This window comes from Octopus sinensis, linkage group LG5, assembly GCF_006345805.1.
Source record: "Octopus sinensis linkage group LG5, ASM634580v1, whole genome shotgun sequence".
Lineage (NCBI taxonomy): Eukaryota > Metazoa > Mollusca > Cephalopoda > Octopoda > Octopodidae > Octopus > Octopus sinensis.
Window position 1 is genome coordinate 22,512,455 of NC_043001.1, and position 10,081 is coordinate 22,522,535.

Consider the following 10,081-nt stretch of genomic DNA (forward strand, 5'->3'; position numbering starts at 1 on the left):
GATGTTGATGATGATGATGATGGTGGTGATTTCGAATTGTGGTACGAGGCTAGCAATTTCGGATGGAAGAGATAAGTCGATATAATCGACCCCAGTGTTCAGCTAGTAATTATTTTATCATCAAAAGGATGAAAGGCAAAGTCGACCTTGGCGTCATTTGAACTCAGGACGTAAAGACGGACGCCTCAAAAATCACACAACTGATTTTCTTCAGCGGCACTGAGAGCCCTATGTCATCTTACAATCTGGAAAATTTTCCATCTGTATTTCCATGCCAAACTTGCTATAGGTAAGGTTACACACAAATCCTTTATGTCACGTGAAATTATTCTTCTTAATCCTTTTTTCCCCTTGTGGAGCATAGGGCCTCAATAGTTGTTTTCCACTTTTTGCAGTCATTGGCGTGTTCCTTGTCTGCTTCCCATGTCAGGCCGGTGGTCTTGAGCTCGTCCAAAATGCTCCGCTTCCATGTCTGCTTCGGGCGTCCTCGCTTCCTTTTCCCCTGCGGGTTCCAGTCAAGTGCTTGTCGTGTCACATTTGAGGGTTCTTTCCGCAGTGTGTGTCCAATCCATCTCCATTTCCTTCGTCTAATCTGAACATGTATGGGCTCCTGGTTGGCCCTTTCCCACAGGTCGGTGTTTGGCACTCTGTCGAACCACTTCAGATGGAGGATCTGCCGGAGACATTTATTGATGAAGGTCTGGATCTTCTTGTAGTTGCTGCAGGTGACTCTCCGTGTTTCAGAGCCAAACAAAAGCACATATTTTACGTTTGAACTCAATAAACGGAGTTTAGTTCGAGTTGAGTTGGCAGTGGACTTCTATACTGGCCGAAGAATACACATCTTGTAAACATTACAGATCTTTCAAAGCCAATTTACAAATAGGTAGACTATGAAGAAACCACCAGAATCTCATGAACTGTGTTAGATAAGGTACAGGCAATGTAGCTGAAACTTCAGAATCACTGTCAAACTTTTCCTTATATATGTGTGTGTGTATATGTGTGTGCGCGTGTGTATGAGTGTGTATCTAGAAAACTTACGCAGATGGCAACTTTAGTTTCAACGTTAACACGTGTGTTATTTTAGCTGATTACAAGTTCTAATCAAACGAAATTTTTAGCCTATCAAAAACTAGCCGTCTGCAGAGTCCATTTTGCTATATTAATCAAGTAAAAATCTAGTCCCTCTCTCTTCTCACTGGATGCCAAACTAAACCACATTATCTCTCTCTCTCTCTACCCCCTCTCATTTTTATTTCTTATTTCTTTACTACCTACAAGGGGCTAAACACAGAGAGGACAAACAAGGACAGACAAACGGATTAAGTCGATTATATCGACCCCAGTGCGTAACTGGTACTTATTTAATCGACCCCGAAAATATGAAAGGCAAAGTCAACCTCGGCGGAATTTGAACTCAGAACGTAGCGGCGGACGAAATGCCGCTAAGCATTTCGCCCGGCGTGCTAACGTTTCTGCCAGCTCGCCGCCTTATTCCTGCCATTTCGCCTTATTTCTGCCATTACTCCCACTTTCTGACATTTCGCCGTTAGCCTTGGTCTAGCCTCAGCAGATTAATTTTTCCTGATTAAATATATAACGTTTACTTGATTTTTTTTTTTCATTTTATCGATGGTCATGTATTTGCTTTAATATATTTAACTCCAGCAAAGAAATTAATGCATTGTCACGAACACGTTATACACATATAATCCAGATGACTTCGTAAAATACGAATACAGCTATGTAAATTCTTGCACACATATTTATGTGAACTGGCTATGATTATTGCAAATTAACGTTTCTTCACAATTGTATCTTAAATGTCATAGTCTGTCCTCTTTCAACCTGTTTTATCAAATCAAGCGCTTTGAAGTTATTATGGCATTTTTTCACTGACATGATCTGTCGAGATGTATTTCTGTTGGTATTTGGGAAGTAAGAGAGAAAAATATGCATAATTTACTCGAACTGTTTAAAATTTCATAGGCACATGTGTGTGTGTGTGTGTGTGTGTGTGTGTACATAACATGAATACATACACATGCACACGTACCTATGTGTATATGTGTGTGTGCGCATGTGTACATGTGTGATTGCGTGCGCGCGTATATATATATACATATACATACATACATACATACATATATATATATATATATATATATATATATATATATATATATATATATATATATATATATATATATATATATATAGGTATAACGATATAAGAAATTTGAAAAGCTAAATGCGAAACCGGTCATTTCTTCAAAAACTATGCCATTGTATGAAAAAAATTTATATTTATAACATTCTTCAGACATATTGACTCAAATATATATTTTTTAACCTTTTAAAACAAGCCTTCTGTAGTTTTTTCACTTTTTACTATTTTCTCTCTCTCTCTCTCTCTCTCTCTCTCTCTCTCTCTCTCTCTCTCTCTATATATATATATATATATATATATATATATATATATATATATATATATATATATATATATATATATATATATATATATATATATAAGAACTTTTACAAACACCTTTCTTCATATATTGTGACTATGTTACATGTTTTCGCAGTGTACTTGTGTGTGCGTGTGTGTGTGTGTAGTTCAGGGTTTCTAAAAATTATGTATAGGGAAATATATTTCTTAATTCCAGCATAGTCTGATTTTCACATTTATTTTTGTATTTTTACAATTTTACAGCAGTACCTATTACGAGTACTTTCATGTTTTATAGAAGTAACAAAGTTATAAATAAATTTTTCCAAATATAAGCAGTATATTTTATCGTTATTAACAATCTCCGGGTAACTGTTGTGTACTTGTAAGAATTAATAAACTGTTTAGGTGCAGCACATGTGGCAACACTTGTGCAATGATCGAATTTTCTTATAAATCGTGACGGTTTGATGAACACGGTAATACAGTTGACATTAATCGCACTTATCCACAGAAACTGTTAATATTTCTCCAGTTTCCGAGTAAAATTAGATTTAAATCAATATTTATAGTCATCTTCATATCAATGTCCATTCAAAATGGGTTTAAGCTTCTCAATAAAATTCTTTCCTCTTTCTCTTCTTCTAACTTTACTTGAATTATAAAGTTTGTAAAAAGAGAATATTAAATGCATTTTCTTACCGTATGTTTCTAAATGATTGCTTAATGGGATCTGACGGACATTTTTGTCCCGAATTTGTTCCCTGTCTACTCGCATGCGTTCCGATGAATAAGTTTCCTATCTGTTCTTCACAATTCGGGCATTAGATGCAGTAGAACAGATTTTTGCTCTTACCTTTCACATTTATGTTTGGAAATATTCTTCGTCCGGTTTTTGCGTTCATATACTACTGATTGGAAAATTTGAATTGACAAGTACCATATCGATTGTCATTGCATTGAATACTATGAATGTTTTTGTCTTGTTAACAACAGCTTCAGATTTTTTGGTTGCCTTCTATTTTGAATAACTGTGTAGAACAAATCCCTCCCTTTTTGTCTCGCTTTCTCTCTCCTCCTCTCTCTCTATATATGTATGTGTATGTTTACATGTAAATGTATATATATATATATATATATATATATATATATATATATATATATATATATATATATATGTATATGTGTGTGTGTATGTATATATATATATATATATATATATATATATACATACACACACACACACACACACACACACACACATATATATATACACACATTGTATAAAGGATCATGGCTAAGGCCAGAACAATGCGAAGTAAATGCAAGACAAATCACAGGAAAACAAATATATGAATTAATGTAGACTTACCTTGTATTCAATATTTCAGAGTTATGATCCCATTTTCAAGAAATTAACGAATGTTAGTGATGTGGTAAGTCTACATTAATTCATATATTTGTTTTCTTGTGATTTGCCTTGCATTTACTTCGTCTTGTTCTGGCCTTACCCACGATCCTTTACACAATATATTCAACACAATGGTTCATAGCAATTATTCCATTTATATATGTATATATATACATATATATAATGTTATTTTATTCCACACGGATAGAAATATTGGGAAAATAGAAGTTGAAAATACTACTGAGAACAGTTAAAATATTTTTCATTGATATATTTAAAGCTTTAACCGGTTTCACAGTTTACACAGATTTTCAAAAAGTTTAAATAGAAAGATGTGGCTTATGTCACAGTTGTCTGGCTTCTGACTAGTGTTTGAAGCTTGGCCTATTTTTATAGGGAGTTCATGGTTCAAATTAGTATGTTTTAAATAGGATTTGATTGGTAGAGGATAGTCACATGACTGGTCTTAGAAATTTTCGTAGGCTTCCTGCTACGCTCGTGTGTTAGTATCAAGTGTGAATGTTTAGCGTAATTTAAGGCCGACATGGTTGAGTGAACATGCCCAAACAATCAATGCTCTGAATGTTTTATGTCAAGTGTTTGTAGAGAATGAACACATGATTAAGTTCATAACCTTTTGCACGTTTCCCGCTACGTCACGTGACAGTATATTTTGCGCCTAAAAAGAAGGCCGATACGGTTGAGGGAACATGTTTCGTTATATTCAAGGCACTCCAAATTTAATCTGTCTGGTGGAAGAGTGGACAGGAGACATTTGTATGTAGTCCAGTGGTTAAAGTTTATTTCTATTTGAACTCTTTGAAAATTTGGTTTTTCAGTGTGTGTGTGTGTGTGTGTTTATACAAATCCAAAAAACGGAACAAGAACGTAACGGACGACAGTGAAAACATACGGACAGATGGACGATACAAAGACGGACAAGAAAACCAGGACGGAATATTCGTGGCTTTCTATTTATCAGTCAAGCTTCTAGTTATCACTACAGTTTTGGCCTGTTACAATTGAGACTGTTCAAAATTGGTAGGCCAAGGGCATTAAATTTTTTGAAGAAAGCGGGTGAATATGTGCTACAACAGGGACAAAAAAAAAACGAGAAAACGGAGAAAATGTAACACGATTACAAATACAAACAACAAGAATAACAGGTGTCTTTCGACTAAGAGGACAAGTTAAGTTAAATTGGCGCGTGAAGTGGAAGCCTTGCGGTAACAAACATAGATGAAAGTCAGGAGACAGGAAAATAAGGTGTTGTGCGAGCAGCGGTCAGGCTAAAAAAGAAAGATCACGCTTGGTCGAGCACTGGTCACGTGGGAGGAACAAAGAGAGGTAGGGAGCAGAGAGATTGAAGAATTAGGGAAGAAACTAGAGAGAGAGGGAGAGAGAGAGAGAGGGGAGAAGGTACAAGGGAGTTAACAGAGAAAAGTAGAGAGATTAAAGAAAGAGAATGCCAAGAAATGGCGCAGGAGTGGCTGTGTGGTAAGTAGCTTGTTTACCAACCACATGGTTCCGGGTTCAGTCCCACTACGTGGCACCTTGGGCAAGTGTCTTCTACTATAGCCTCGGGCCAACCAAAGCCTTGTGAGTGGATTTGGTTGACGGAAACTGAAAGAAGCCTGTCGTATATATGTATATATATATGCGTGTGTGTGTTTGTGTGTCTGTATTTGTCCCCCTAGCATTGCTTGACAACCGATGCTGGTGTGTTTATGTCCCCGTTACTTAGCGGTTCGGCAAAAGAGACCGATAAAATAAGTACTGGGCTTACAAAAGAATAAGTCCCGGGGTCGAGTTGCTCGATTAAAGGCGGTGTTCCAGTATGGCCGCAGTCAAATGACTGAAACAAGTAAAAGAGAAAAGAGAGAAATGGGCGAGAGGGGGAGCGAGAAAAAGGAAGGAAGAAAGAAAGAAGAAAGTCGTACAGAATTTAGATATATACTTACAAGCTGAGCAAAAGGTGTACGTGCGCCGCTATATGTATGTATAAATCCCCAAAACGGAACAAGAACGTGAAAACGACTGTGAAAACACACAAAGACGGACAGGGAAACCAGGACGGAACATTCGTGGCTTTCTATTCATCAGTCAAGCTTCCAATTATTACTACAGTTTCGGCCTGTTACACTTGAGACTGTTCAAAATTGGTAGGCCCCAAAAATCTAAACTAAGGGCATTACATTTTTGGAAGAAAGCGGGCGAATATGTCCGACAACACGGACATGTGTGTGTGTGTGTGTGTGTGTGTGTGTGTGTGTGTGTGTGTGTGTGTGTGTGTGTGTATGGAGAATCGCTGAAATGTTTTACAAATTTTCAGTTTCTCTAACCAATTGTATCTGGTGGAAGCGAATTAAGTCTACTCTGTTGTGTTTTGGAAAAACCAAGCATTTTAAGGTTTCTGTGCAGATGTGTTGTTACGTAGCCATGTGCACTACAAGATGTTCAGCTTAAATTTAACTGCTTGCAGAAAAAGAAAATCCCGTCTAAAAATAGAAGTATTTAAAAAGATTTTAAAAAACCAACGAGATTATTGCCGGGAGATAACAGTTTACTTCAAGTAGCCTCCCACAGCTTCCATCACAGTCTCCATCACAGGCTCAAGACGGCTCCGGAACCTGGCGCATGTGTTCTTCACTGTGTCCCTGGGAAGATCATCTTGATCTTGGTCACCAACTCGGCGTTGGTGTTGCAGATGGAGCGGTTGGTGTCTTTCTCAACTTCATTCCACACATAGTAATCCATGGGATTAGAATCGAAGAAATTAGGAGACCAGAAATTGGGGCTGGTGAGGTCATTGAAATTCTCTGACAACCACTTCTGACCTTTTTCGGAGTTATGGAAAGGAACCGAATCCTGCTGTCACACATATGACCTTCCAGTAGCAACCTCTTGTAGCGGTTAGTGAAATACATTATCCCTCTTTGAGAGACGTCATAGAAATAACGTCGTGGCAGATAGCAGCCATTCTTCGGATGCTTAGGCCCTGTTGTGTCCGCTACTCTGATTGGATGGTTTTGGTGCAGTTTTATCTCTTGCTTTATTTCGCGCCAATGTGTAAACCAACCAATCGCAACCTTCAGATAAGGTCTCGTGACACTGCTTTTCTAATGCCTTGTTTGAGCCACCTAAACCCTTTCAAAGCTAGTCACGACAAACCATTTGGGTCTTTGGTCCTAGACCATTGACCACAGAGCATCCATCGACAGACCAGCCAGTTCGAGCGACTCAACCATGTTCCTGCGACAGACAGCGACGACACCAACACCACCGCAGCATTTCAGGATCTTTTCCACCACCGTCGCCTTAAGCTTATCGACACCACCAACATGTCTACGTACACACCAACATCGACCAGGTTTAAACTAAACACTGTTTGTGAATACTCTTCTTATTCTTTTGGCACTTGTATTTTGGCTTCTTTTGTAAGGCGACCGTGCGGCGTTCAAAAAGGAGACATTTGTCACCATCTCCTTTACGTACGGTCGCTCTACACTCTCCAGTCTGGTTTTGACCGTTACCACATAGTTATTTGAACGGAGCCTAAGGCCCAGTTCAAAGATGTGGAGTGATATGATGTAACTCTCACCTGGGCAATACCTAAAAATTAGATAGCCACAGCGTCTCGGTTGCAGTTGTCCGCGTCACGTCTTACAACCTTTGCAGTGTTTACAGAGCACCGAGCAGCAGTCATAATGTCGGCATTTTGATACCCTGCGAATAATCAATGATACAGTTAACTCTTTTTCAATATTCAGTGGCTTCCAGTTCTCTATGTCAACTAACTTTTTCTCAACTACAGCCTTAATCTTTATGCTCTCCAACGCTGTTAACTATTCACAAATACATCAAGCTATTCCTTGAAAAGGAAACATATAAATCGTCAAATTTATCCCGAACACCTTGTATAATAATTGGAACAAATGATAGTCTATAGCCTGGATATGAGAGCATTAAGATTTGCATGTTACATAGATGTTCTCCTTTTCCCTAGTTTTTGAAGAGACATTCATATCCGCTGAACCTCTCTACAGCAGTGCTCCACTTCCTGCTCACTTTTTCGTGCATCTATATCTGGTCTGGTGTACTTAGATTCGGTTGCTATTTTTATTGGAATGTTCTACTCGTGTATTATATTTTTAAAGGTGTAGATATTCTATGATATTGGTGTGTCTTTGGAATAGCAATGAGAACAATTATTCCTGTATGTGGCATTGTTGGCCGTCTTAGTGACAGTGTTATATTTCACGGAAGGATAGTATCTTGTGAACATTTTAGACGTACGTACGTATGTATGTATGTATGTATGTATGTATGTATGTATGTATGTATGTATGTATGTATGTATGTATGCATGTATGCATGCATGCATGCATGCATGTATGTATGTATGTATGTATGTATGTAGATAGGTAGGTATGTCTTTGTGTTCGTCCTCCCATCGCTTGATAACCGGCGTGGATTTGTTTACAACCCAGTAACTGAGCAGTTCGATAGAAAGAGAACGACAGACTTAAAGATAAGCACTGAGGGCGCTTTGTTCCACTTAAAGATTCAAGTCGATATCCCAGCATAGCCACAGTCCATTGATCTGAGACAAGCACAACAACAAAAGAATAATCAAATTAATCCTATTCTTTGGATTTAATTCTGAATAGATTCGACATCAGAATGAAGCAAGCTGTTAGCAATGTTTACAAAATCGATCGAAAAATAGGTCGAGAAAGAACGGGAACCAATAGAGAGAGTTGTGTGAAATACAAACTACTTCGACTCGTAGATTCCATAATGAATTCAATTTCTTTCCTTTCAACTTTTATATAAACATACGAGTTTTAAACATTACCATATTTAGAATATGGACTATTAAAAAAAAGTAAGAACAGTTAAATAAACTGTACAAATTAAACAATAGGATCAGAAGAAACTAGTTGTGGTCTCTATTGGCAACTATTGTTTTCTCGAAGAGTGACAAAGCCTGATGTTTTTGTGATGGTTATATATATATCAACCCCAGTGCTTGACTCAGTGGTGCTTTGTTTATCGACCCCAAAAGGATAAAAGGTGTCAAAGTCTGTGTCGATAAATATTCAAAGACGATTAAAGCGTAATTAAAAACTTAGTAATCAACACATCTCTGAAACTTTCTTTATCTTTTAATGAAAAAATACTCGACGAAAGAGCAACTCTATATAATGAAGCTCTCGGTAATAGCAGTTAGAAAGACAAAATATAATACAGAAATAATACCACATTCACAATACATTAAAAAAAGGCAGAAAATAGAGAAAAAAGGAAAATTATTTGATTCAATTCTCCCTTCAACACAGAAGTCTCTACACTAATAGCTAAATTATTATTCAGAATAGTCTAAAAACACTTCCATCCCCATCACAAGTATCACAGACTAATACAGAAACACAAAATAAAATTATTATATTCCACAACTAACAACTTCGAAAAAAAAAAGTTGTAGCTATTTACAACCACTAAAAAAGTGTTTAAAGGTGAGAGCCAAAACCACATACATAACGGCAGCAATTGCAACTTCAGAACCTCTCCATCTTGTCTTTTAAGAGGAAACTATCTCACAAGCAATATTATCTGTAGTAAAACTAAGCACGAACACTAACCACTTAATACATCAATACTGTCTAAAACAAATCAGTTGAAGACACGATACGACCAACACACGCACACTTTTTGCAACCCAAGCAGGAAAAATGATACCTTACTTTCCAAACATATATAGATATTAAAATATATTTAAAAAAAAACTCCGTTCAGTATTAATTGGAAAATATTTCCATAAACACAACCATACCAAGGTGACATCAAACCCTGCCGACCTTGTATTTATGATTCCTACCACATTCTTATATTCAGGAATCAAATTCTGTATAAATTCTCTGAACATACGCGCGCGCATATGTAAAATGAGCTAAGGTAAATATCTCTTAGCGGTCATTGGTATGAATATGAATAATAAAGACAAATAAAGGTATATCAAATACCATACTAGATAAATTCTTCGATTATTAAAATTCTGTCTGAATATCTCTTCTGTTGGGCCGTTGCAGTACTGATGACGCCTATGGATGTAGAAACACGTGTCTGCAGCTGTCATTTTGCCCCCAAACAACTAGATTGCCTTTTCTGTAATGGCGTGTTAACTTCAAAGAATTCCTGAAACTGTCTCTCGC